General features: G+C 44.5%; 1 protein-coding gene and 1 pseudogene across 3 annotated transcripts in view; one reads left to right on the forward strand and one right to left on the reverse strand.

The window, feature by feature from the left end:
- The window catches only part of rngtt (RNA guanylyltransferase and 5'-phosphatase), a 520,247-nt gene that overhangs the window by 106,257 nt on the left and 386,655 nt on the right, over nt 1-27,335 (forward strand). The window lies entirely within an intron of this gene.
- Nucleotides 19,422-19,625, reverse strand: LOC140415709 (U2 spliceosomal RNA; annotated as a pseudogene).

Consider the following 27,335-nt stretch of genomic DNA (forward strand, 5'->3'; position numbering starts at 1 on the left):
GCAAAGGCCAGGCTTGTGGCAAGGGGATTTGAAGAAAACTTAGAAGATCAGGATTTAAGGGTAGATTCACCTACAGCAGGCAAGGTTATTTTAAAGATCTTCTTGGCTCTATTAGCCACAAAGGCATGGGAATGCAAATCTATAGATATAAAAGCTGCCTTTTTGCAGGGCAGCAGCTTCAGAGAGACATTTTTCTCCGTCCTCCTAAAGAAGCAGCTAACACAGAAGGGGTACTCTGGAAGTTGAACAAATGTGTATATGGTTTAAATGATTATTTTTCGGTAAGGTCACTTTTGTTAAAGTTCGACTGTTGCCAGTTGAAAGCAGATCCGGCAATGTTTTACTGGCACTATAAAGGAAATCTTTCTGGCATCTTTATGATGCATGTCGATGATTTTTTGTGGGGTGGGACTAGTGATTTCAAAGCTATTGTAATCTCTGGTTTGAGGAAAGAATTCCGGGTTGCAAGTCAGGCTTCTGGTGCATTTAAATATATTGGACTAGAAATTGGACAGACTAAATTAGGGGCAACTTTACGTCAGCAATCTTATTTGGAAAGCATCAGTCCAATAGCAGTTAGTCATGGCCGGGTTTCACAAAAAGACACAATGGTTTCAAAGATGGAAAAAGAGCAACTGCGAAGTTTAATTGGGCAACTGAATTGGTTAGGAAGAGACTAGACCGGACGCGAGTTTTTATGTCTTAGAGTTGAGTACAAAAATGAATGATCCCAAAGTGGAAGACATAATAAGAGCAATTAAAGCGTTGGCCAAACTAAAAATGCAAGAGTGTGTTTGAAAAAAAAGATAAATTTAGAGTACCCAATTATTTATTTTTTTTCAATTAAGGGACAATTTAGTGTGACCAATCCACCTAACCTGCACATCTTTGGGTTGTGGGGGTGGAACCCACGCAGGCATGGGGAGAATGTGCAAACTCCACACAGACAGTGACCCAGGGTTGTTGCTAACTTTTGGTTGGCTCTTAATTTGTCTCTATTTAATCACGTTTGCTCAAGAGTCGCAAGGTATCTTTCGACACCGCCATAAGGCTCAGAATCGAATACTGATCAATGACTCGATACACCAGTTAGTAAGTTCAAAAGCAATGCTCATTTATTTACACACAGTCAAACCTACTCATGCATAAACTCTACAAACTAAACTACCACTATTACTAAGGCCTATACTTAGCTTCGGGCGCCCACTCAGTCAGAGGAACAATGGCCGTTGCTCGTTTCTGAGGCTGCTGGGTTGAGCTGTTTACAGGGTAGCAACTAAGAGCGTCTATCTCGTAGCATGCGTTGACTTGGAACTTACTTGGTCTGCTGGAGATGCTAGGCTGGTCTCTCTCTTCGCTGAGAGCCAAAGCCAAAGGAGAAAGATTCTCCCTTGGGTGATACCTCTTATACTGCAAAGGGCTTCGCGCTCTTTTGGGCGGGCCTTGAACTTGGCCTCAACTAATTGGGTCTTTCCCAATTGTCGGTATCGATTTTCCTCCGATAGAGGGGTGGTTCCCTGATCTCTGGGCGTGTCCTGGTGACTGTCAGTCTGCTTTGTCTTAGCTTCTTCTGGCGCCGGGGAGTCTGTCCTAACATTGTGTATCTAAAAGTTTCCCTTTTGTCCCCGGAGATGGCTCATTAGTATGTAAATCGTTTGGTAGTTTCTGTCCTGTCTGAGCGTTTAAGGTTCTAATCAACAGACAGAGCTTGCACCTGCTTGTTTCTTAGCATTGTCCAGTTTTCCCTGCAGTCTTTGCAAGTGTCCATTTTGTAATCGGGACGTGGCCTTCCCAGATGGCGACAAGGCCGAGATTTGAACCCAGGTCTTCCGCGCCGCAGTCCCAGTGCTATCCACTGCGCCACATGCCGCCCCAAGAGTGTGTTTTATGGTTCCCGGTTTTAGGTGACCGTAGGCACTTGAAACTCATAGTTTATAGTGATGCATCCTATGCAAATTTATGTGATGGGGTTTCAAGCGCAGGAGGTTTTATAATTTTCCTTTTGGGGAACAATGGTAAATGTTGCCCTCTTGTGTGGGAAACAGAAAATGAGGAGAGTGGTCAAAAGCTCTTTGGCTGCTAAGACGTTAAGCCTTGTAGACGCGGTGGATATGGCCTTTTATATATCCCAGATATTGACAGAAATTTTGGGATTAGGAGATTTGGGTAATATACTTATTGACTATCACATTGACAAATCCCTGTGGGAAAATGTGCACTCTACAAAAAGTGTCAATGAAAAAAGATTAAGGATAGACATCGCAAGTTTGAAGCAGATGTTGGACAGAGGGGAAATAGCAAAAATTAAATGAGTCGACAGTAGCTATCAATTGCCAGACTGTTTTACAAAAAGAGGGTCTAGTTCACAGAAACTTTTGGATATTGTTAATGAAGGGCGCCTGTTCCTGTGACTTTTTCTTTTCTTCCAAAAAAAAAAGAAGGGGGGAAAATTGCGTGTTGTGTTTTTGAGTTCCTTGAAATTTTGTTTTCACCTAATTATTTTTTTCTCCAAGGAAGGGAAGACTGTTAAGTAATGGGTTAAGAGACATTCCAATTAATTTTCTCATTTATGTTAAGTATCCAATAATTGACACTGATATGTAAAGGTGTTTATGGAAAAGGAGCAGAACCATTGACTCTTTATACAACAGCAGCTAAATGTTAACACAAGACGGGGGTGCGCGCTCTCCCCACGACTGTTTGCCCTGGCCATAGAGCCCTTGGCAATGGCCCTTAGGTCATCGAATGTTTGGCGGGGGATAGTGAGAGGGGGGCTGCAGCACAGGGCCTCACTCGGACGATTTACTGCTTTATATCACAGACCTGTTGGGGGGATGACTGGAATTATGGAGACACTGGAAGAATTTAGGTGGTTTTCAGGCTCCAAGTTAAACATGGGAAAGAGCGAGGTGGTTGCGATTCCGGCATGGGGGCAGGAAAGGAAACTGAGGGAGTTACCTTTTAAAGTGGTGGGGGGTGGGAGCTTTAGGTATCTGGGGATCCAAGTGGCTAAGGATTGGGGACAGCTCCACAAGTTAAATGTGGGTAAAGCAGTCGATCAGATCAAAAGGAATTTCCGCAGGTTGGACATGCTCCCGCTGACACTGGCGGGGAGGGTGCAGACGGTGAAGATGACAGTCCTCCCGAGACTGCTGTTTTTTTTAACAATGTCTCCCGATTTTAGCCCCGAAAGCCTTTTTTAGGAAAATGAATGCGGTGATCTTGGGTTTTGTGTGGAAGAAGGCACTCCTGGAATGGAGCCGCGGGGATGGGGGCTTGGCCCTCCCACGTTTTGTTAATTATTACTGGATGGCCAACATATCGATGGTCAGGAAGTGGGTAGTGGACGAGGGGTCGGTTCGGGGGCGAGTAGAGGCGGTATCCTGCAAGGGTACGAGTTCGGAGGCTTTTTTGACGGTGCCCCTTCGGTTCTCACTGGCTCGGTACTCCACAAGCCCAGTGGTAGTGGCAACCCTGAGGGTGTGGGGACTGTGGAGATAGCACATGAGATTGGAGGGGGCATCAGTGTGGTCACCGATCTGTGACGATCACCGTTTTCTTCCGGGGGGTGGTTGGATGGGAGCTTTAGGAGGTGGCAGCGGGCAGGGATTGAGAGATTTGGGGATCACTTCATTGAGGAGGGTTTCCTGAGTCTCGAGGCTTTAGAGGAGGAGTTTGAGTTGCCGGGTGGGAACGGGTTTTGGTACCTACAGGTACGGGACTTTGTCCAGAGGCAGGTTCCAGGCTTTCCTCGCCTCCCCCTGAGGGGACTACAGGATAAGGTAATGTCAAAAACGGAGGTTGGGCAGGGGAGGGTCTTGGAGATATATAAGGAGTTGATGGAGTGGGAAGGAATCCCTATCGGGGAGGTGAAGAGGAATTCGGAGGAAGAGTTGGGATTGAACTATGGGAAAAGGCTTTGAAGAGAGTTAAATCATCCTTGTCTTGTGCCAGATTTAGCCTGATCCAGTTCAAGGTGGTTCATAAGGCCCACATGACGGTAGCCCGGATGAGCAGGTTTTTTGAGGAAGTGGAGGATAGGTGCGGACGCTGTGGGGGAAGCCCGGTGAATCATGTACATATGTTCTGGGCGTATCCAAAGTTGAGGGGATTCGGGCAGGGATTTGGGGACGTTATGTCAGAGGCCCTGGAAGGGAGGGTGACTCCGAGTCCAGAATTGGCAATATTTGGGGTATCGGAGGATCCGGGTGCCAAGAGGGGGGGAAGGAGGCCAATGTTCAGGAGCATCCGGAAGGTGGGTGAACTTGCGGCATGGGTTGGTACCTGTGACTTCAATGTTGTGGCCTTTTCGGAGACGTGGATAGAGCAGGGACAGGAATGGTTGTTGCAGGTTCCAGATGTTTAGATGTTTCAGTAAGCTTAGGGAAGGTGGTAAAAGAATGGGAGGTGGGACATTGCTGGTCAAGGATAGTATTACGGTGGCAGAAAGGACGTTTGATGAGGACTCGTCTACTGAGGTAGTATGGGCTGAGGTTAGAAACAGGAAAGCTGTTAGGGGTTTTCTATAGGCCTCCGAAAAGTTCCAGAGATGTAGAGGAAAGGATTGCAAAGATGATTCTGGATAGGAGCGAAAGCAACAGGGTAGTTGTTATGGGAGACTTTAACTTTCCAAATATTGACTGGAAACGCTATAGTTCAAGTACTTTAGATGGGTCCGTTTTTGTCCAATGTGTGCAGGAGGGTTTCCTGACACAGTATGTAGATAGGTCAACGAGAGGCGAGGCCATGTTGGATTTGGTACTGGGTAATGAACTGGGGCAGGTGTTAGATTTGGAGGTAGGTGAGCCCTTTGGTGATAGTGACCACAATTCGATTACGTTTACTTTAGTGATGGAAAGGGATAGGTCTATACTGCAGGGCAAGAGTTATATCTGGGGGAAAGGCAATTATGATGCGATGAGGCAAGGCTTAGGATGCATCGGATGGAGAGGAAAACTGCAGGGGATGGACACAATTGAAATATGGAGCTTGTTCAAGGAACAGCTACTGCGTGTCCTTGATAAGTATGTACCTGTCAGGCAGGGAGGAAGTGGTTGAGCAAGGGAACCGTGGTTTACTAAAGCAGTCGAAACACTTGTCAAGAGAAAGAAGGAGGCTTATGTAAAGATGAGACATGAAGGTTCAGTTAGGGCGCTCGAGAGTTACAAGTTAGCTAGGCAGGACCTAAAGAGAGAGCTAAGAAGAGCCAGGAGGGGACATCAGAAGCCTTTGGCAGGTAGGATCAAGGATAACCCTAAAGCTTTCTATAGATATGAGGAATAAAAGAATGACTAGGGAAGAGGACGGCCAGTCAAGGACAGTAATGGGAAGTTGTGCGTGCGGTTATCATGGGGGATTTTAATCTGCATATCGATTGGTTTAACCAGGTTGGTAAAGGCAGCCTTGAGGAGGAGTTTATAGAATGTGCCCGGGATAATTTCCTGGAACAGTATGTAATGGAACCTACAAGGGAACAAGCGGTCCTAGATCTGGTCCTGTGTAATGAGGCAAGATTGATTAATGATCTCATAGTTTGGGATCCTCTTGGAAGGAGCGACCACAATATGGTGGAATTTAAAATACAGTTGGAGGATGACAAGGTAAAATCAAACACTAGTGTTCTGTGCTTAAACAAAGGCGATTACAATGGGATGAGAGAAGAGCTAGCTAAGGTAGACTGGGAGCAAAGACTTCATGGTGAAGCAGTTGAGGAACAGTGGAGAACCTTCCGAGCGATCTTTCACAGTGTTCAGAAAAGGTTTATACCGACAAAAAAGAAAGACGGTAGAAAGGGGAAAAATCGACCGTGGATATCTAAGGAGGTGAGGGAGAGTATCAAATTGAAGGAAAAAACATCCAAAGTGGCAAAAATTAGTGGGAGACTAGAGGACTGAGAAGTCTTTAGGGGACAACAGAAAGCTACTAAAAAGCTATAAAGAAGAGTAAGGTAGACTATGAAAGTAAACTGGCTCAGAACATAAAAGCAGATAGTAAAAGCTTCTACAAATATATAAGACAAAAAAGAGTGGCTAAGGTAAATATTGGTCCTTTGGAAGATGAGAAGGGCGATTTAATAATAGGAGATGGGGAAATGGCTGAGGAGCTGAACAGGTTTTTTGGGTCAGTCTTCACAGTGGAGGACACAAATAACATGCCAGTGACTGATGGAGATAAAGATATGATAGGTGAGGATCTTGAGATGATTGTAATCACTAAGGAGGCAGTATTGGGCAAGCTAATGGGGCTAAAGGTAGACAAGTCTCCTGGCCATGCTGGGATGCATCCCAGAGTGTTAAAAGAGATGGCTAGGGAAATTGTAAACGCACTAGTGATAATTTATCAAAGTTCACTAGACTCTGGGGTGATCCCAGAGGATTGGAAAGTAGCAAACGTGATACCACTGTTTAAAAAAGGAGGTCGGCAGAAAGCGGGTAATTATTGGCCGGTAAGCTTAACTTCAGTTGTAGGGAAAATGCTGGAATCTATCATTAAGGAGGAAATAGCGGGGCACCTGGAGGGAAATTGTCCCATTGGGCAGACGCAGCATGGGTTCACAAAGGGTAGGTCGCGTCTGACTAATTTGGTAGAATTTTTTGAGGACGTTACCAGTGCAGTAGATAACGGGGAGCCAATGGATGTGGTATATCTGGATTTCCAGAAAGCTTTTGACAAGGTGCCACACAAAAGGTTGCTGCATAAACTAAAGATGCATGGCATTGAGGGTAAAGTGGTAGCATGGGTAGAGGATTGGCTAACTAACAGAAAGCAGGGAGTGGGGATAAATGGGTGTTTCTCTGGTTGGCAACCTGTAACTAGTGGGGTCCCTCAAGGATCAGTGTTGGGCCCGCAGTTGTTCACAATTTACATAGATGATTTGGAGTTGGGGACCAAGTGCAATGTGGCAAAGTTTGCAGACGACACTAAGATGAGTGGTAAAGCAAAAAGTGCAGAGGATACCGGAAGTCTGCAGAAGGATTTGGATAGGTTAGGTGAATGGGCTAGGGTCTGGCAGATGGAATTCAATGTTGCCAAGTTTGAGGCTCTCCATTTTGGGAGGAATAACAGCAGAATGGATTATTATTTAAACGGTAAGATGTTAAAACATGCTTCTGTGCAGAGGGACCTGGGTGTGGTGGTGCACGAGTCGCAAAAAGTTGGTGTGCAGGTGCAACAGGTGATTAAGAAGGCTAATCGAGTTTTGTCTTTCGTTGCTAGAGGGATGGAGTTCAAGACTAGGGAGGTTGTGCTGCAATTGTACAGGGTGTTGGTGAGGCCGCATCTGGAGTATTGTGTTCAGTTTTGGTCTCCTTACCTGAGAAAGGACATATATTGGAACTGGAGGGAGTGCAGAGGAGATTCACTAGGTTGATCCCAGAGTTGAGGGGACTAGATTATGATGAGAGGTTGAGTAGGCTGGGACTGTACTCATTGGAGTTTAGAAGGATGCGGGGGGATCTTATTGAAACATATAAAATTATGACGGGAATAGATAGGATAGCTGCGGGCAGTTTGTTTCCACTGGTCGGGGAAAGCAGAACTATGGGACATAGCCTCAAAATAAGGGGAAGTAGATTTAGGACGCAGTGTAGGAGGAACTTCTTCACCCAAAGTGTTGTGAATCTCTGGAATTCCTTGCCCAGTGAAGCAGTTGAGGCTCCTTCTTTAAACGTTTTAAAGAAAAAGATAGATACCCTTCTAAAGAATAAAGGGATTCGGGGATATGGTGTACAGGCCGGAGAGGGGAGCTGAGTCCACAAAGATCAGCCATGATCTCATTAAATGGCGGAGCAGGCTCGAGGGGCCAGATGGCTTACTCCTGTTCCTAGTTCTTATGTTCTTATGGAGTCCGAGGAGATAGGAGAGGTGCTAAATGAATATTTTTCGTCAGTATTCACACAGGAAAAAGACAATGTTGTCGAGGAGAATACTGAGATTCAGGCTACTAGACTAGAAGGGCTTGAAGTTCATAAGGAGGAGGTGTTAGCAATTCTCAAAAGTGTGAAAATAGATAAGTTCCCAGGGCCGGATGGGATTTATCCTAGGATTCTCTGGGAAGCTAGGGAGGAGATTGCTGAGTCATCTTTGTGTACGGGAGTAGTGCCAGAAGACTGGAGGATAGCAAATGTTGTCCCCTTGTTCATGAAGGGGTGTCGAGACAACCCCGGTAACTGTAGACCAGTGAGCCTTACTTCTGTTGTGGGCAAAATCTTGGAAAGGTTTATAAGAGATAGGATGTATAATCATCTGGAAAGGAATAATTTGATTAGAGATAGTCAACAGGGTTTTGTGAAGGGTAGGGTGTGCCTCACAAACCTTATTGAGTTCTTTGAGAAGGTGACCAAACAAGTGGATGAGGGTAAAGCAGTTGATGTGGTGTATATGGATTTCAGTAAAGTGTTTGATAAGGTTCCCCACGGTAGGCTACTGCAGAAAATACGCAGGCATGGGATTCAGGGTGATTTAGCAGTTTGGATCAGAAATTGGCTAGCTGGAAGAAGACAAAGGGCAAAGGGTGGTGGTTGATGGGAAATGTTCAGGCTGGAGTCCAGTTACTAGTGGTGTACCACAAGGATCTGTTTTGGGGCCACTGCTGTTTGTCATTTTTATAAATGACCTGGAGGGGGGCGTAGAAGGATGGGTGAGTAAATTTGTAGATTACATTAAAGTCGGTGGAGTTGTGGACAGTGCGGAAGAATGTTACAAGTTACAGAAGGACACAGATGAGCTGCAGCGCTGGGCTGAGAGGTGGTAAATGGAGTTTAATGCAGAAAAGTGTGAGGTGATTCATTTTAGAAGGAATTACAGGAAGACTGAGTACTGGGCTAATGGTAAAATTCTTGGCAGTGTGGATGAGCAGAGAGACCTTGGTGTCCATGTACATAGATCCCTGAAAGTTGCCACCCAGGTTGAGAGGGTTGTTAAGAAGGAGTACGGTGTGTTGGCTTTTATTGGTAGAGGGATTGAGTTTCGGAGCCATGAGGTCATGTTGCAACTGTACAAAACTCTGGTGCAGCCGCATTTGGAGTATTGCGTGCAATTCTGGTCGCCGCATTATAGGAAGGATGTGGAAGCATTGGAAAGGGTGCAGAGGAGATTTACCAGAATGTTGCCTGATATGGAGGGAAGATCTTATGAGGAAAGGATGAGGGACTTGAGGCTGTTTTCATTCGAGAGAAGAAGGTTAAGAGGTGACTTAATTGAGGCATACAAGATGATCAGAGGATTGGATAGGGTGGACAGTGAGAGCCTTTTTCCTCGGATGGTGATATCTAGCTCGAGGGGACATAGCTTTATATTGAGGGGAGATAGATATAAGACAGATGTCAGAGGTAGGTTCTTTACTCAGAGAGTAGTAAGGGTGTGAATGCCCTGCCGGCAACAGTAGTGGACTTGCCAACACTAAGGGCATTCAAATAGTCATTGGATAGACATATGGACGATAAGGGAATAGCGTAGATGGGCTTTGGAGTGGTTTTACATGTCGGCGCAACATCGTGGGCCGAAGGGCCTGTACTGTGCTGTTATGTTCTGGCCTTCTCCTCCCTAGTGGCCCGGAGACAAATTTTGCTTGGATGGAGAGACTCGGAACCCCCAAAGTCAGGAGTGTGGGTTAGCGACATGGCGGGGGTTCTCAGGCTGGATAAGATTACATTTACCTTGAGAGGATCAATTTAGGGGTTCGCCAAGAGGTGGCAGCCGTTCATTGACTTCTTCAAGAAACATTGAACATCAGCAGTAAGGGGAGGAGGGGAAATGGGGGGGGAGGCGGGAGGAAAATGGGAGGCATGGTAGTGTAAGACAAGGATAGGGAACGTAGGGGTAATTAGGAAATAGGGCGGGGGTAATAGGGGACGCTGTTTTTAGGTTCTTTGCGTGTGTCAGCCCGCGCGGTTATTTAGGGAATGTTAAAGTGTGAAAACTATAAACTGAAAATTACAAATGCTTCAATAAAATATTTTCTAAAAAAAAAACATTACAATGAAGTTACTGTGAAAATCCCGTAGTCGCCACACTCCGGCGCCTGTTCAGGAATGAAGTGAAAGAGAGGAGAGACGAAGAGAAAAAGAAAAAAATTCTTAACTTTTCTTTGTGAATGAAACCTATACATTTTGTATCAGCACTAGAGAGGTTATTCATTCACAATTATCAATAATTATGACACTTTAAAAGCTCACACCTAAATGTGGCAACATAATTAGTTCAGCTTTTTTTAATGTACAACTCCTGGGCAAATACCCCAGGTTCCCATTGTTGCAGTTATTTTCGGAGATTCCCAAGGAGCATGGTAACCCTGACAGCAACTTTGGGATTTCCGTGTTTAACTGAGCATGTGAAGTTGCAGTTGCCAGAAGCTGTCAGATTTGCCCTGTAATGAAGGCAAGGGCAAATAACCTTTCTGTTAGAATTGCAACAAAATTTGGGTCAATATGGCATGCTTGTTTACTGACTTTACTACTGGCAGCATGGTAATACAGTGGTTAGCACAGTTGCTTCACTGCTCCAGGGTCCTAGGTTTGATTCTGGCTTGGGTCACTGTCTGTGTCGAGTCTGCATGTTCTCCCGTGTCTTTGTGGGTTTCCCCCGGGTGCTCCGGTTTCCTCCTGCTGTCAAAAGATGCGCAGGTTGGTTTGGGGCTGGTTTGGCACAGGGCTAAAGAGCTGGCTTTTAAAGCAGACCAAGGCAGGCCAGCAGCACGGTTCAATTCCCGTACCAGTCTCCCCGGTCAGGCTTTTCACAGTATTTTCATTTGAAGCCTACTTGTGGCAACACGCGATTTTCATTTTTTTCAGCTTGGGTGGATTGGCCATTATAAATTATCCTTAATGTCCAAAAAGGTTAGTTTGGTTTACTGGGTTACGGGGATAGGGTGAAGGTGTGGGTTTAAGTGGGGTGCTCCTTCCAAGGGCCGGTGCAGCCTCAATGGGCCGAATGGCCGCCTCCTGCACTGTAAATTCTATGAAATCTATGAAATCTGTGACTTCTGTTTGAATTATGTACCTTTTTAAAAAAAAAAAATAAATAAGATTAACATTTGCTTTGCATTTAAACTTTAGCCTGAAGCTATCCATGTATGATTGTGTTTGATGGGGACCAGCACAATAGTTCATTAGACTCCAACCATCCAAGGGTAAACATTCCAGTGATTGTAATGCTCTGAGTGAGGTTGGGCAGAATTGCTTGTGCAGAATTGCTTGTCTGCTGCTTTGTCTGCACCATGATCCATCTCACATTGTTGGAATATGATCAATATGATATTGGGAACTTGTGCCCTAAAACTGTCTAATTTTAATTGAAGAAAAATAATCGGTATTGATAATCCATGAACCTCAACATTGTATGTAACAGAATGGTAGGATTTCAAAGTAGGATATCTCTCCACAGGTACAGTGTTACTGCCACAAAATTGCCAATTGACTGGCCAACCTATTATTCTGGGATCAGTTTCCTTTTGAACTTTTTTCTGGTGATGCCTAAAATGGCATCCATGTGGGCTCTCCTGTTGTGTATCTGCTAGAATTTCTGAGAGAATGTGGGCATACTATTCTGCACCCCCCCCCCCCCCCCCCCCCCCCCCCCCCCCCCCCCCCCCCACACACACACACCCAAAACCCTCTTTGCCTTTTCCATTGTTACAATCCTTAATTTTGATTTCCCTTTGTTTCTATTTCTCTTATTTTATGTTTATTGTCATTTTTGGTCTGGGATTGTTAATGGAGATATACCTTTAAGTCAAGTGGAGGAAGTACAGAATGCAAAGTTTCAAGTAGCTTGACAACTGGAACACTATGTCCTCAAGTTTGTATTTAGGAAAGGAAATTTCAGACTCTCAACCACCTAGCAGATTGGAGAAATTTGGTTTGATTGTTTGGCCAGGGACTGTGTTCTGCCTGGCAATCGACAGTAATTAGTTCCTGCCAGGTTTTTTTTTTGTTGAGAAAACTCAGCAGAGGATTTGAGACCCTCAAAGTAAGTATTCCCTTTCACACGTCTATAAGGTGTATTCGATGATTGATTATGTTGTGGGGAGCCAGGAGATTTTGGTTGGGGTGGAGGGGGCAGAGTATGCGGGGTTAGTTATCTCAGACCATGCATCCCACTGGCTGGAGATTCGGTTTAGATCGGACGAGAGCAGAGATGTCGGCGAAGGCAGTGGTCCAGGGGGGAAATTATTTTGTTTAAGGCTCATGCTGATAGGGAAAGGAGTGAGGAACATGACCGTCTAGTGAGCGAAATAGTGGAGGTGGACGTGTGGGGGTGGGGGGGGGCATTGAGTTACTGGGGTGGGGGGGGGGGATTGAGTTACTGGGGGGTGGGGGGGTTGTTTTATTCTGTTGTGCTGTATATTTAAAATATTAACTGAATAAAAATACTTTTTTTTAAAAAAAAAAAACCTTGTTCGTTAATTTCTATCTGTCATCTATGTGCCCTGCTTACCACAGATTCAACAATAATATTGTTAAAATTTGCAAACCTGGCGACTGCTTAATCGGGATCAAACCAAAGACATTAGATACTTAAGTAACTTTAAATTCACCTGTGTTATGGGTGGCACGTGGCACAGTGGTTAGCATTGCTGCCTGCAGCGCATTCTCCTCGTGTCTGCGTGAGTTTCACCCCACAAACAAAAGATGTGCGGGTTAGGTGGATTGGTCATGCTTAATTGCCCCTCAATTGGAAAAAAATAATTGGGTACTCTAAATTAAAAAAAAAAATTCACCTGTGTTGTGACCCTGGGTCAAGTGGGGCTGGAATTAACGGTACCACGTTCTACTCGGTGTCGTGACACTATTGAGTAGAACCTAGCTAGAGCTACGTTCCGCTCCATCCTCCAGTCCCTCCTTTAAACATTCATGTCTTGTATGCTAAGGATCAGATTTAAGACCATAATACACACAACACATTGTTGGCCCCGCCACTGAAGGCGGGCAGAGATAATGGTTTTGCCTCTTTTTGTTTGTCTGTTTGTATGTTCATCTGCAAACAATACATATCAAAAAATAATGGATTGATTTCAACAAAACTTGGTGCACAGATGGGTATGGTCTAAGGAAGAACTGATGAATTATTGGTGAAGATGTGGATCTGTATTTGTATTGTTGTGAAATAGAAAGCTTGCTTTAGAATGTTGTCGATTGTCTAGGTTGCAGTGGTGGAATTCATCACAACTGTCAAAATACGAGTAGTACTTTCAGAATAGGTTGTTGGACATTAATAGCTTCAAGCCTCCTTAGTGGGTTTGGAAGCTCTTTTTACAGTACCCAATTATTTTTTTCCAATTAAGGGGCAATTTAGTATGGCCAATTCACCTAACTTGCACGTCTTTGGGTTGTGGGAGTGAAACCCACCCAGACACGGGGAAAATGTACAAATTCCACACAGACAGTGACCCGGGTTCTCAGGGCCGTAGGCAGCAGTGCTAACCACTGCACCACCTTGCATGGAAGTTCTTCATAAAAAATATTTTTTTTCAGCTTTGCAGTTACAGAGCAGCAACTAGGCAGGGGAAATCCTCAAGATGCTGTGTCATTGTAATAATACTGAGTTAATGCAGCGTGGCACAGCTATGCACTCTTTTGAGTGCCATCTAGATTCTTCTGTACCTTCATTGAGCCCCCCCTTAAGGGGAAGGTCCTCTGCTACCATGGAATAAGTCAAACCTGATGAATGATTTGATGAAAAGACCTAACAGACTAATTTGATCAAATTTGTACAGGTACAATCCACTTAGATTTGGTGAGTGCAATTAGCTGACTGATTAATCAGATTTGAGCCAATATGAATAACATTGGCATGTCTACTGGAACAATTGACTTCCACGCTCAGATTTTGGTTGACAATATAGGCTGCATGATTTTTGTTCCCATGTTAAAGGAACAAGCTGAAGTTGCTCTAGAAATCTACAAGAAGTACCAGCATAAAATTCATACTATATGTTTTATGATTGGCCAAGACTCTGCCCAAGTGGACCTTGTGTCACTCTAAATATAAGTAGGTCACTTTAAGTGAACCGTTTCTTTCCATTGACGATTTGTTGAGTAATTATTTTAGGGGGTGATGGGGTTCAGGCAGTACGAAGGGGCCAGAAAGAACAGGCCTCCTGCAAATGCCTTGACTCCCATTATTTCCACTGAATGCAGTCTATGCAGGTGTGAAGCTACGTTTCATCATTTGTTAGAAATCAGGATGTTTATCTAATCGGCTGCCTGAGGGACAGGAACAGTAAGTGGCGGGATTGCCGTTCACTTATGCTGCCGGAATTCAAAAGGATAGATTTCTTTGGATACTTCCTTTGGAACAGGTAGAGAATGTTCAGCTCAAATACTATGCATTCACAGGCTGCCTTTTACTTAGGTTACCAAAGAGGTACTTGTAGGCCAGGAAAACTCAGCAACCTGGGTTGCCTCACATTCTTTAAAAGGTACTTGGATGAGCACTTGGCAAGTCATAACATTCAAGGCCATGAGGCAGGTGCTGGCAAATGGGATTAGGTAAAAGGCCAGGTGTCTTTCATGCGTCGGTGCAGACTCGATAGACCGAATGGCCTCCTTCTGCACTGTAAATTCTATGATTCTATGATTTTCCCAAGCTCCTGAAGGGTATTTGGCTATGTAGTGGAGTCTGAGTTGAGATTGCAGCATTCACTTTTACAAGCATGTTGTAGCCTGGAGCTATGGATAGTAATGATAAAGACTCCAATTTCTTTCCATCACATCTTTTCCCAAAAGTAGGGGAGTCTGAAACTAGAGAGCATAGGTTTAAGGTGAGGAGGGAGAGATACTAAAGGGCCCAGGGGCCCAATCTTTTCATACAGAGTGGTGAGTGTCTGGAACGAGCTGCCAGAGGCAGTAGATCATAGATCATAGAACATACAGTGCAGAAGGAAGCCATTCGGCCCATCGAGTCTGCACCGACCCACTTAAGCCCTTACTTCCACCCTATCCCCGTAACCCAATAATCCCTCCTAATCTTTTTGGTCACTAAGGGCAATTCATCATGGCCAATCCACCTAACCCTGCACATCTTTGGACTGTGGGAGGAAACTGGAGCACCCGGAGGAAAGCCACGCAGACACGGGAGAACGTGCAGACTCCGCACAGACAGCGACCCAGCGGGGAATCTAACCTGGGACCCTGGCGCTGTGAAGCCACAGTGCTATCCACTTGTGCTACTGTGCTGCCCAAAGTAGAAGAGGCGGGTCCAATTTTAAGCATTTAAGCAGTTATCTGGGAAAGCTGGGTATAGAGGGATATGGGCCAAATGCGGGCAATTGGGACTAGCTTAGTGGTTAAAAACTGGGCGGCATGGACAGGTTGGGCCAAAGGGCCTGTTTTCATGCTGTAAACCATGGTTGACAGGAATCTCTCCCGTCTTCCATTGGTGGGTGTTGGAAGGATTAGTTGGCTGATTTGTATGTTTGGCCACATTATGAATGCACCTTCCTTGGTCACCTAGTCCTGGAGTGGGTCACCTAGTCCTGGAGTGGAACATGAATGTGGAGCAGAGTCAGGGATGCTCCCCACTGCACCACAAGCTGGCTAGATAAAGAGCCTTATGTATCCATGTGGCAGAATTTATTTTTCTAAGCATGTTTCTTTAACTGTTTCCTTCAGTAAATTTAAATGGATTATAGTGAAGCTTCATGATATGTAAAATAACAAGTTTGACATTTCGCCTTGAAGAAGAAATAGTTTAAAATAAACTTGCTTCCAAGTTCTAAACACATGGAAGACTACTTAAGCCTGATTAACCAACTGAATGTAGAGAATGTCAGCGTAGCTCGGTTGGTGTTACTTGCATCTGAGTCCAAATGTTATGGGTTCAACACCTGCTACAGATTTCAGCACGTAACTGCTAACACTTCAGATGTGGCGTTTTTCGTATGATGCTTCCAACTGGGTCCCAGAATGCCTGCTCAGCTGGAAATTAAAGATCCCTTGGTAAGATGAGCAGAGAACACTTTTGTGTCTTGGCCAAAGTTCCACTTCCTAGTAAAACCAGTAAAATAAATGTTCTGGTCAGTCATTCATTTTGTTCTCTTTGCAACTGCTGTGCACAATTTGGCTGTTACTTGTGTAACAATGGGTGTGCTTCAAAAGTAATCAGTGAGGCTCTTTGGAAGATCCTGAGAAACTAATAACGTACAATATAAACGCAAGATCTTTCTGTCATGAAACTCAGGATGAAAGCCGTAACAGATGTCTGCATTAATGAGATAGAAAATAGAACTTTCTATGAAGAGGAACAAATGCTACTTATGATGCATTAGCTCATAGCTATTATGCTGATGACTAATGTATTTATAAGAACAAATGAGTAATAAATGAGTGTAAATTTAACAGTTATTGTCCAAATGTATATCCCCAGAATAGAAAATACAAAGTAGAATGAGGAGGTTATAATTGCTAAATGATAATCGAGGAATTTGATAAATGTGTGGGCTCCACTGTCTGTGATTAAAGCATGGCAGGTAAATATTTGTGTCGCCTGTCTTTTGTCACTGAACTTGATTGGAATTATTTTACTAGAAAATTGCTTTAATTGCATGGACTAAAAATATATAAATATGAAATATGTTGAATAGGGCAGTAACTGCATGGTGTCATGTAGTAATGGGTTCAGTTCTTTACTCTAAATTACTGATGTGAACCCTGCAATGTATGAAGTTGGAGGTTGTGTTTTTTTTAATCACATGAAGAAAAATCGAAGGGTGTTTTTGCTAATCTGCTGTTGTGCACATTCCGCAAGATAGCCGATGAATAACAGCAGAAAGAATTCTGGGAGTAAGACCACCCAACCAATGGCGTGTGAACTGGAAAGAGTTAGTGGAACTTTAGTGGCGGGGCGGAGTGAAGTATTCAATGCAATCACATTTTTTCTATTTTAACATGTGTACTGTTTCCAGGAACCTATACTTAAGAAGACACACTTTGCTGTTTTGAGGAAGCAAGGCATCAGGGTGGGGTGGAAGTGTTGGATTGAACCTGACCGCATACTCCATTTTAATACTTCCTTCAAATTATGGACGGTCTGACTGTGGTTAAGGGTACATAACTGTAGGCTTATGCAAAGTGACATCTGGCTTATTTTAAAATATATCTGTAAGCATCAATATGATGATGGAAATATTAAGAACTTAGCAGAATGTACTACAGTTGAAACATGTGCATTGGTTTTGATGAATTACAGCAAAAGTCTTGCCTCATTCCTGAGCAATGTTCAGCCGATTTGTTTATTCATTTGCGTAAGTACACAGTTTTAATTAAATGTTATTTTTATTGAAAAAAGCTGATGTTTTGCTGACAAGGTGGCTTACTGCTTTGTTTGATTAAGATGCTGTGCCAAGGAATGGTTGGACAGAAGTTCCCCCTTATGGTGCCCTACATGGCAAAATTCCAATCTAAGCTGAGCAACTAGGATGGGGGTTGGGTTGAAGAATTGTAAAATGATGAAAGGATCGACAGAAAATAGCAGCTGAGCCAACCCATGCTGTTCCTGTGCATCTCCCAGCAGCTGGCTCAGGAGCCAGATTGGCAGGTTGTATGCACGTCTAAGACTGCAATTGAACAGAAAGGTGTACAAGTTGAGCATCAGCACAATTTTTCCCCCTTGAGACACTTTTGTTAGTGCAAAATATATTAATGTATATAACCAATGATTTGATTGCTATCACAAGGGGAGCCTTGTTGAATTATCATTCTGAGCAAATTAATTAGATTGGAAAAGGTTATTAGAAACCACTGAAGCCAAGAGAACATGGTCCAAAATTCAGATGTATTCTAAGGTTTAACCCAATGTTTATTCATTGCATCCATTGAATACTGAGGGTAGGGGCAATATTGCTAGGTTTTGATGATCTAGTCAAGTTTATGCAAAGGAAACTGTGCTATTTTCTTGGATATGATGTTTGGAAAAACTTTCATTGGTGCTTGTAAAGATCCTGGCTATACTTCTGTGGAACATATTAAATGTTGTATGTTGGTAGCTAGCAGAATGGTAGTATTTTTGTAAATGTTAAAACTGAAATGGGCATCATTGTTTTGGTGCCTGACAATATTGATCCCGTCTAAATGCACAGTTGAAAATTCCAAGTAATGGTGCCTCCAGATTATCACTTTTAACTAGAGAGAGTGTTTGATTTTTCACTCTGCTGTGGCGATAATTCAAAGGTTTTCATTGAAAAAACTCCTCATGTGGCTGACAATTTATTCAGAGCTTCACCTAAATAAGTTGCTTTGACCGCAATTACTATTTAGGCAAACCTTTTGCCATGTTGTATAAGCAAGACCCCCCAAACATCCCTGATATTAATGACCAGTTAATCGGCTTTTTGTAGTGTAGATTGAAGGAGAAATGGTGGCTAGAACATAGGTAATAATAATCTTTATTAGTGTCACAATAGGCTTACATTAAAACTGCAATGAAGTTACTGTGAAAATCCCCTAGTCGCCACACTGCGGCACCTGTTTGGGTACACTGAGGGAGAATTCAGAATGTCCAATTCACCTAACAAGCAGGTAGAAAGAAATACCTGCTCTCTGGTTAGTCTCTTGGGATTTTTAGATGCACCTGGTAGCGCTGGTGTTTAAGTCAAAACGTTGTGGGTTTGAGCCACACAAGGGTTGAATGCACAATGTAAGTTGATACTCAAATGCAGTACTGAAGGAGTACTCACTCCATTGTTATTGTTAGGTGGTGTCCTTCAGATGAGACATTCCAGATTGATGGATAATATTATCCCAGTTACAGTTGTATATTAGCTTGGAGGAATTCTGTTGTGCGTTTATAAAGATCTTGAAATTGTCTGGCAGTGACCCATCCGTTAGGTGGCATTTGGACCTGTAACCAATCATTATTTGTTGCTGTGCCATTTGTCAATGTACTCTGTCAATTATTCTTTTGTCTATGTACATACTGTGTATGTTCCCTTGGTCGCAGAAAAATACTTTTCACTGTACTTCGGTACATGTGACTATAAATATTAATCAAATCAATCAGGATGGGATAATGCAATCACCTTTATTACACTTGTTCACTCCTGGTGTGATAGTGTATATTTTCCCACCTGTTCATCAAAGAATCATAGAATCTCTACAGTGCGGAAGGAGGCCATTCAGCCCATCGGGTCTGCACCAGCCCTTGGAAAGCGCACCCTACAAACTCACATCTCCACCCCATCCCCATAACCCCACCCAACATTTTGGACACTTAAGGGGCAATTTAACATGGCCATTCCACCTAACTTGCCCATCTTTGGACTGTGGGAGGAAACCGGAGCACCCGGTGGAAACTCACGCAGACACAGGAAGAAAGTACAAACTCCACATAGTCACCCGCCCGCGGCTGGAATTGAACCCGGGTCCCTGGAGCTGAGGCAGCAGTCTTAACCATTGTGCCACCCTCATTGTTACACCTCTCTTCATAAAATCAACTCTTCTTTTTTTCTGAGTTTACAAAGCCAGAGCTCAGTGTGGTCAGGGGCGAACCCCTAATCCAGCTCCTTGCCTGCTCCAAAAACCAATTCCAATTCAAATTGAATTCGATTCATGGTCCCCACAAGAGAGACATACCAGATCTGAGCCAAAAGGCTACTACACTTGATCTTGGCCAAAAGGCCGAGAAGCGATCATAAAATCAACTCTTGATGATTTCCCTTTCCTCTACAAGTCGTTGAATGTGTTGTATCCCAAATCTGTTCCCACCTTTCCCAGAACTCCATGTTTGAATATCTCCAATAAGGCCCCTGCCTCGATGCCAAAACTGCTTTTTTGAGTCATAATTTCCAGCATACAATTTTCCTCTTCATCCTTGTTGACCTGTTTGCAACCGTTGAGAGGGTTGCAAACCCTCCTGCAATATGCAGTGTGATGACGGAATTTTTCCTCATCTGACACAGCTATTAAAAGTAGCCCAGGCATTTCATTAATCTATTTCCGGTGACCACAGAGTCCATATAACTGAATGGTGATGAAAGATTGTGTTTTCAGGCAACAGTCCCTGCAGGCACAGTGTGATGACATAGAAATTTTATGTTGCAATGTTATATTGCTGTTTGTTGCACTGCTTGTGCTTTTCCCCGCTGCTGGCCAGTGCTAAGCCTTAAGAGCAAGCCTGACGTCAACCCGACCATGAGCCGAGACAGAGAGAGAAGTTAGAGAATGATGAAACCAGCTCAGTCAGGAGGCAAAGGAGGGCGCAATTTAGGGCACCAGTCTACTTTCAGCTGCCCCCGCCTGTCTGGAAAATTCAACCCCACCAATCCAGCCCAGTGGCCCCCCAGACCCTCGCTGAAAAGAATGTCCTAAGTGGTAAGATGGCGTACTGCTTCTAGCTTTTCTACTGGGCAAGAAAAATTGCTTGGAAAAAAAGACCTCAAATCAAACTTGGAAAGCTTTCCGCCAAAAGATTTTAGTCTCATACAAAAATAAAAAATGATAGCTTTATAGTGTGTGGGTTTGGAAATCATTGGATCCCTAGAGTGCAGAAGCAGGCCATTCGGCCCATTGAGTCTCCACCGACCCTCCGAAAGAGCACCCTACCGAGGTTCATTGCCACGCCTTGTCCCTGTAACCCCACCTAACCTTTGGACACTAAGTGGTAATTTAGCATGGCCAATCCACCTAACCTCAACATCTTTAAACTGTGGGAGGAAACGAGAGGAAACCCATGCAGACACTGGGAGCACATGCAAACTATCACCCAAGGTCAGAATCTAACCCTGGTCCCTGGCATTGTCAGGCAGAAGTGCTGACCCCTGTGCCACCGTGCCGCCCACAGTCGAAGGTCAGTTGATAATGTCATCATATTTTGGGGGTTGTGGGGGGCGGGGGGGGGGGGACAGAATCTTCCTGAATAGCTTCATCGTTCATTGGGAACTATTACACTTACCAACACCATCCTCTTTCAACGCCTCTTCACTGTTGTCCAGCTGGGTGAGACTGCTGTCATCTAATTCCATTCTCCGCTATACAGTAGCAGCCAGAGAATCACTTGCAATGGCTTCTCTTCCTGTTTTCGCACTGAAAGATATGATGCCCCCCAAGGATCTATTCTTGGCCTCCCCATTTCCTATGCTGCTCCTTCATGACATCATCCGAAGGCGTAGTGTTAGTTTTCACATGTACGCTGATGACTCAACTCTACCTCACCACTATCTCCCTTGAGCCCTCCATTATTGCTAAATTGTTAGACAGCTTATCCAACATAACTTCCTTGCTTTTGTAAACTGTTCTGCTATTTATTAAAACTCAGGATCCCAAATGCCTTTTTAACTTCTTTCTCAGCCTGCTTTCCACTTTCAGTGACTTGTACACATATATTCCCAGGTCTCTGTATTCTTGGACCCGAATTGAATTGTGTACTTTATTTTATATTGTTTCTCCTCATTTTTCGTATCAATGCATTACTTCACACTTCAGATTTCCCAGAATGGCTCCAGGTATGAGGGATTTTAGCTATAAGGTTAGGTTTGAGGAGTTGGGGTTGTTCTCCATGGAGCAAAGGAGATTGAGCAGAGATTTGTTAGAAGTGTATAAATTATGAAAGCTTTAGATAAAGTAGCTTGAGAAAAGATGTTCCCATTAACTGATTGTATGTGGATTAAGGGACACAGATTTAAGGTTTTGGGCCAGATATACAGGGAGGTATAAGAAATAACTTTTTTACTCAGCATTTATAATAATCTTTATTGTCACAAGTAGGCTTACATTAACACCGCAATGAAAGTGCAGCGCAGTGGGTTAGCACTGTGGCCTCACTGCACCGAGGACCCAGGTACGATCCCGGCTCTGGGTCACTGTCCATGAGGAGTTTGCACATTCTCCCATGTTTGTGTAGGTTTCGCCCCCACAACCCAAAAATGTGCAAGCTAGGTGGATTGGCCATACTAAATTGCCCCTTAATTGGAAAAAAATGAATTGGGTACTCTAAATTTATTTTAAAAAGCACTGCAATGAAGTTACTGTGAAAAGCTCTTAGTCTCCATATTCCGGCACCTGTTTGGGTACACGGGGGAGAATTCAGAATGTCCAATTCACCTAACAGTACGTCCATCGGGACTTGTGGGAGGAAACCGGAGTGCCCGGAGGAAACCCACGCAGACACGGGGAGAACGTGCAGACTCCGCACAGACAGTGACCCAAGCTGGGAATCGAACCTGGGACTCTGGAGTTGTGAAGCAATATTGCTAACCACTGTGCTACCATGCCACCCTGTAACTTCCATTTGATCACGACTGGAAACTTGATGAATGATTTCAAAAGGATATTAGATGGGCACCTGAGGGAAATAATGTTCAGGACTACGGGGACAGAATGGAGAAATAGGACTGATTGGATTGCTCTACAGTGGACTGGCATGGACTGAATGGGCTGAATTGCCACTCTGCATTAAATTTACGTTTGTCAGCCTTTCTACGCCCTCTTGAAAGCTTTCATGAACTTCCTTCTAGTTCTTATTAGTTCCAAGTATTTGACATCTAGAAATTTTCGACATTATGTCCAGTGCACCCACATCCATGTTATTAATTTCTATCCTAATGTGGTGGGGCCACTGACAGGAGGTGGCAGTTTTGGGGAGAGCATTGAGTGGGAAACTGATAGGTGTTCATGGGCCCCTCCTTGCAGGTAACAGTGTCTTTCACGCTAAGGAATGGGGCCAGATACCATGAGGCAAGGGAGAAAACAGCCAGGACAAAGCCAGAACTGTGTGTCAGGAGCCAAGGACAGCTTGAAGCCCTTGAGGGTGTCTGAAGAACCAGGAAGGGGAATTGCGACATAGTCAGACTGATTGGCAGCACTCCTGAATCTAAGAAGCCTCATGCAGAGAGAGGGGAGCATGACTGCAGCTAGAAGCTGAGCAGCAGGGCAAGCCTGAACATGCCTGGCAAGTCTGCCAGTGAGGAGTCGAGGCCATGACTAGGACAGAGACCTGGAGCATCAGCAGTGAATATTCATCGGCAGTAAATAATTGTTTCTTGGAGTTGCGCTTTCCCATGACCGTTTATACAGTTACGATTATTGTTGGAATAAAGGAACCTTGTTTTTTTTTTTTACTTTCATGCAGCCTGCGTGCTTAAATTGCACATTACATTAAAAAGTTGTTGTCCTAGTACTGACTTTGGGGGAACTCCTGTCTATATATTCTTCCAGTATGAAAAACAACTGTTGGCCACTACTGTTTGTCCCTCCCACAACTCTTTTATCAGTACATTTACAACTGTTTTGGTGCCGCTTCATGTTCCCCTCTGGACCTGGAAACAGTTTTCAATTGGCTTCCAATTTCTACCCCTCTGTTACCTTCACATGGTCCATCTCCGACACTTCCCTTCCCTTCCTTAACCTCTCTATCTCCATTTCTGGGGATAGACTGTCCATTCCAAGTCCACCGACTCCCATAGCTACCTTGACTACAGCTCTTCACACCGCACATCCTTTAAGGACTCCATCCCTCCGTCGCATCTGTTCCAATGATGCCACTTACCAAAATGGTGCTCTGACATATCTTCCTCCTTCCTTAATAGTGGTTTCTCACCCACTGGTTGACCGGGATCTCCGCCGTGTCCGACCCATCTCCCGCACCTCTGCTCTCACCATTTTCCCTCCCTCCCAGAACCAGGATATGGTCTCCCTTATCCTCACTTTTCACCCCACCAGCCGCCACATTCAAAGGATTATCCTCCGGCAGTTCCGCCAACTCCAGCATGATGCCACCACCAAACACATCATCCCCTCACTCCCCCTGTCAGCTTTCCGGAGGGACCGTTCCCTCCGGGATACCCTGGTCCACTCCTCCATCACCTTCAACACCGCGCCCTCTTCACACTGACCTTCCCATGCAATCGTTGAAGGTGCAACACCTGCCCCTTTACCTCCTCCCTGCTCAGCATCCAAGAACCTAAACACGCTTTTCAGGGGAAGCAGTGCTTCATGTGCACCTCCTTCCTGTTGCATTTGCTGCTCCCAATGTGGTCTACTCTACATTGGAAAGACTAAATGCAAACTGGGTGACAGCATTGCAGAACACGTTTGGTCCATCTGCAAGCAGGACCCAGACCCTCCTGTCGCTCTCATCCACATCCACATGTCCGTCCTTGGCCTACTTCAATGTTCCAGTGAACCCCAACGCAAACTGGCGGAACAGCATCTCATCTTCCAATTGGGCATGTTTTAGCCTTCTGGACTTAATTCAGCAACTGCAAACTGTGAACTTCCTCCTCCACCTTCACCCGTTTGTATTTCTTATCAATTTATTTTCATTTCTTCCAGCAATCCATTTTTATCCCCTCCCACCCCACTAGGGGCATGTGTTCCCTATTCCAAGTTGTCTTTTGACACACTGCAGCTCACTTGGCTAGACAGCTGGTTTGTGATGCAGGGCAGGGCAGCAACGCGTGTTCAATTCCCTTAAATCACCACCAGTCAGCTCTCCCCCTCAAAGGGGAAAGCAGCTTATGGTCACCTGGGACTATGGTGACTTTACCGTTACCGTACCCCTGTTCTGTCATTAACACATCAACACCCCTATATTTAAAGGAGATTGGAAGAATATTGCCTGTCTCTACTCAAGTTTTCACCCTTCCATCCCCCAACACCAGATTGGTTCCGAGGATGAAAGTGTTGTCCTATGGAGAGAGGCTGTGTAAATTGGGCCTATCCTCTTTGGCGTAGCAATGAGAGGTGTTCTAATCAAAACACACAAAATTTTGAAGGGACTTGACAGGGTAGACACAGAGTTGTTTTTTCCTTGGCTACGGAATCAAGGACATAAGGACATAGTCTCAGGATAAGGGGCCGATCATTTACGACTGAGATGAGCAATTTCACTATCTCAGGGAATCGAGGGATATAAGGAATAAGTGGGAAAGTGGAATTGAGGTTGACAATCAGTTGTGATTGCATTGAATTTCAGAGCAACTTTCAGAGGCCATATGGTTTACCACTGCTCTTATTTCTTCTTTTTGTCATCCTTGGTTACATCCGACCCAGTCCTGATGACTTTAAATGCAGCCAGTCTTTTCATGTTTCTTTATCAATTTTATTACCTCCCCTTTCATTAAGAGGCAGGATCATCCCTTGTAAATACAGCGGCAAAACAGACATTTAAGGTGCGATTTAATGACTACCTTGCGCTTAAGCGAGAGCACGACGAGGCCAAAATCGAGAACTGTGCCAGGCTCTGATCTGTTTGCGATCTAACTGGCCCGCCCCCATTGGCGAAATCAGGATCCCGCCGTAGCGTCGCGACAAACAAATAATCACCACTTAAGGCAAATCTCCAGACGATTAACGGGAGTAACCCCCTCTATCTAACCATGATCTAACTGCATAATTAGCAATGGGTCCCAAGGGGGCCGATTAGTACTCCTTTTTAAAAATGTGAAGCTGGTGGAATGGCTGCTGCGGGCAACTGAGCCATCTTCACTTCCGGGCAATGAGCCTGTGTGCACTGGGGTTGCTGCCCCAGTGCTCTGGGAGGGGAGGCGGGGTGAGGAGTAGGATCCCTTGGGGGGGGTTTATGTGCGACCACCACGTGAAGATCATGTACGTGTGTGCATGCTCCCGAGGGAATATGCATGGCATCTACATTCTGGGGCAGTGGATCATGCTCGGCCTCTTTGAAGACTACCACAGGATGGCCGGTTGGCCCTTGAGGAAATAAGGGGTACCCACTGAGGACCTGGCTAATGACAGCAGTACGGTGAGGACTCTGATTTCTGGCACACCACTGTCCGCCTGGACCTTCTCCTGTCTGTTGTGGGCCAACTTCCTCTCCGGCGACACAGGGGGCATCGTGTGCTGCACGTGCCGTTCATCGCGAGGGTGTGGGGTGGCATTTGGGTTTGTGTGGGGGGAGTGGTGGAGTTTGGGCGTATGTGGGGGGGCGGGGAGCTGCTACTTCCTCCCAGGCGGCATTGGCTGACCTTCTGAGACCCTTGAACAACTGAGCATCCACCTGTCCTCTACCCAGGTTGGCATCCCTGAATCGTGAAGCTGGTCTTCTCGGTGGCATGGCTGTGAGGTGAGTGGGAATGGCTGGAAGTGCTGCTCTCCCTTGTTAGCAGGGCCCTGGCGAGCGCAGTCCCGGCAAGCCGGCTGGACCATCATTTGCGGCGTGAAACACGTGGAGCCTCGTTAAGTGGAACAATTAACTTTTTAGTGACAGCCTAGACAGTCCGAGCATCGGGAAGCTCGTGGCAGTTCTCGCCCGCTACCACACTTCAAAATCTTTTCGTTAAATCACGCCCTTTGTACCTTTTCTTAATCATTGATTGGATGTGGGCATTGCTGGCTAGCCCAGCATTTATTGCCCATCCGTAATTGCACCCGCGAAGATGGTGGTGAATGAACAGTCTGGATACCTTGCTGGACATCTTTACTAAGGATCCATGCTCCAAAACTCTGAAGGCACATTTACTGATGAAGGTAAATCAATGTGCCAATGAAAGGAGATGCTACCACTGGTTGACAGCTATACAGAAAAATGATCCAATCCCAAAAGGATTCCTTACAGGCACAAGGTGGCTCTGTCTGACTGTTTTTTGCACAACAGATTTGCTGTGCTTTGCACAGCCAATGTCTAATTTGAATTTCATGATTGTTAATTATTCTACAACTGTACTATCAGTCAGTGTTCAGTTCTGTAACTGACAAATGATCTTATCTGCTGAACGTCTTTTCATTCTATCCATTTCATTTACGTTTTTGGAATCACTGTTTAATGTTGAGTATTGACATTACCGGTTTGAAAGTGAACTGTTAATTAATTTTGCAACTATATTCATCTTACCTGTTTGTTTATGATGTTTAGTTTCCCAAAATAAAATGTGAAGAAATAATGTTCAGCGTTCCCAATTGTAGACCTTTTTATACATATCTGTATTTAGTTCAATGATGTTTAATTTGTTAAAAACTCTTGATTTCCACTTTGATGTGCTTCTTAAATTTGTTAATTCAATTGCTTATTTCAATATATTAGTGCAAAAATTGAGTTAGCAATAGACTTGATATTTTAAACTGGAAAATATAACCCTGCTATTGATGAGCTTTCCAGGCCTGCAAACATTCTTTGTTCCTGTAGAGAAGGCTTTCAAGCTTTGAATCTACACAAAGGAATTTTGATTAGTGACCCATCATGTCTGCTGCACAGCTGATGCACCTCCAAATGTGCAGGATAGATGCAATTTAATAAATATTTATTTTAGTAACTCTTTTTATTGTACAAAAATGGTAGATTCTGTGTAATGAGCTTTTTAATTGCATTAATCCCATCACCATTCTTCATGATATTAAAATGACACTCAAGATTCTTGTTGCTTGGCTTATGAGCTTCCCTACATT

Source organism: Scyliorhinus torazame, chromosome 4, assembly GCF_047496885.1.
Source record: "Scyliorhinus torazame isolate Kashiwa2021f chromosome 4, sScyTor2.1, whole genome shotgun sequence".
In the NCBI taxonomy this organism is placed as follows: Eukaryota; Metazoa; Chordata; class Chondrichthyes; order Carcharhiniformes; family Scyliorhinidae; genus Scyliorhinus; species Scyliorhinus torazame.